This window comes from Cicer arietinum, chromosome 2, assembly GCF_000331145.2.
Source record: "Cicer arietinum cultivar CDC Frontier isolate Library 1 chromosome 2, Cicar.CDCFrontier_v2.0, whole genome shotgun sequence".
In the NCBI taxonomy this organism is placed as follows: Eukaryota; Viridiplantae; Streptophyta; class Magnoliopsida; order Fabales; family Fabaceae; genus Cicer; species Cicer arietinum.
The window spans coordinates 34,579,596-34,582,317 of NC_021161.2; positions in this window are offsets into that span (position 1 = coordinate 34,579,596).

Here is a 2,722-nt window from a genome sequence, read left to right on the forward strand (position 1 = left end):
CGTCATATATTTTTATACTGCTATTATTATTATTTTACTTGTTTTCTATATTAAAGTATTTATTGAAAAATTTGGGAAACACAACCTTTGAATTTTATCTCGATTTCGTCAATTATTTAATTTAACGGTCGTTGTTATATAATATGCTATTATTTTGATTTACGTATGAGCTACAATATTTAAATCTTGAATTGTTATGCGATTGAGTATGTTTTTCATGAATTACGATGAAATGATTTTAATACGTGTTTGTGTTATAATTATTAAATCGTTAATTGCGTTAGGTGCACCTAGTTACCACATGTTGATTAGGGAAAGTTAACCGTTAGATGGAGCCGCCCTTACGAGAGAGGTCATCCGTAGGAGGAGAGGGCTATCAACGAGATGTAAGCTCCCTAATTGATACGTGATGATGCGTTGCGGAATTGAGGGGAGAGGGCCATCCGTTAGATGGAGCCGCCCCTAAGGGAAAGGCCACCCTTAGGAGGAGAGGGCTATCAATGAGATAAAGCCGCCTCTTGGTTCTAAAAATTTGTATTGTTACTTGTTTGATTTTTATAATGATTTTAAGGTTGTTCATTTTGATTTCGTTTCGTTATTCACTGGATTTTTAATATTTCTGTCAAGCGATTAAACAGTTATTCGTGCCTTTTGTGTTTCCCTTCTAATTGATGGTGGTTGTTGTCTCCTCACTAAGTCTTTGTGACTTACCCCTTTATGTTGATTATTTTTTCAGATTCGCAAGCAGGTGAGTAGGAATCTATTATTAGATTCAAGTCTCAACATACTTTTTTTTTGGTAGGCCTCTTTGATCGAGGACCATTTTTGTAACATTTGTTGAGTCTTTGTAATTGCAGCTATTTTGGAGTTTAGAAAGTCTATTTAGTTTTTTTTTTTGAGAAGTGTATTAAACAATTTGATTATGTTATTTGAATTATGACTGGATTGAAAGGTGAACAGGGATTTTAATTTAGAAATAAAGTAAGTATATATATATATATATATATATATATATATATATATATATATATATATATATATATATTTTAAATGGTTAAAGAGCGATTTAGTTGTTTAATTGGTAAGTTAGTTGATAGGCTTACTAGGCTAGGAGTATAGCTTGTGCGCCGGTCACGACATTAAATTTTGGGTCGTGACATAGTGTGTCGTATTCATATTAAATAAAAGTAATCTAATAATAGTATAATATTATTTTCTTCTTTATTGTTATTATTTTAATTATTGTTTTGTTCCCTATTATATAAAATGAAACATATAAAATATGTAATTTAACTTGCTAATATAAATGACAAAATCTCTTAGATTCATCCAAAAGACTTAAAAAAAAATCTTATAAAGCATATTATTATTTTTTGAAAATTATAAAAATGAAGAAAAATATTGTAACATATACTTGACTAAGGAAAAATTTAGCGAGAAAAAGAAAATGCAAATAGCGAGTTCATGTCTAATCTCCAAACAAAATGACAAAGAGTTATTGAAAAAGAGTGAGTTTGACATGATGTATTTTTTTTTTTTACTTTCTTTCCCCTAATGTATAGCTCTTCCTTTGGACTTTGGATGTTATTCTTTAAAAATAAATTTATAATCATACGTAATCATTCAAGAACATGAATGTTTACTTTCTTTCCCATAGTGTATAAATGTTATTCTTTAAAAATGAGTTTATAACTATACGTACTAATCATTCTAGCACTTAAAAGTTATTGTTATATATCAACTATTATAATAGTAACAAATTACTAATATCTCTACATAATTTGAACTTGAAAATCAAACCTGTGACATGGAGTGGTGACGATAGTCGACGGAGGAAAGTGCAGCGGGACGATAAAATGGAGACGATGATTGTGAGGTGGAAAGCGTAGCAAGTTTCGACGAATAGAAAGTTTAAGGTGTTAGGGAGTGGGAATATAAAACGTTAAATGCACATGATTTTTATATGTTTTAAAGATGAGTTATCAATATAACCATGTTAAACAAGTTTTAAATATCTACAAAATTATCCCCACCTCATTTTATTAAGTCGTTTAGCCAATTAACCTAGTTAAACATATAATTAAATAAGTTTTAAATATTTACAAAATTGTCACCGCCTCATTTTATTGAGTCGTTTAACCAATTAACTGAGTTAAACATATAATGAGAGAGTCGTTTAATCAGGAAACCGACTTAAACATATGTAACACCCCGATTTTCAAAGCGAGGGTGTATTTTTTTTTTCAAAATAAATTAAAATAAAACAGAGAAATAAATAAGGTAATAACTTTGGATAAATAACCGAGTCATTATAATTTATAAGTAGCGGAAAAATTTCTCAAAATATGAATCCAAAATATTTACACATCAAAAAGTGGTACATGTAACCCACCAAAGATAACATGTCGAGCTGACAATATTAGTAAATGTACAGTTTTCCAGTTCAAGATAACGTAATCCAAAAAACATAAGTTCCCTCTATGTCATCCTAATCTGATAATTCTTCAAAAAAACTATAGCTATACATCCTGAGTGATCTCCACATGCCCCGTGAGATCCTCCTAACATAGCTCCAGTCAAGCATTCCCATCTAGATTCCCGTCCGTAGGGTACGAACCGGTAGGATTGTCCTGGCTCTCATCTGAGGGCAAAGCCCAGATTTCCACAATAGTTGTAAAGGGTCACCAACCGAAATTAACAATTAACACATAACATTTACGTT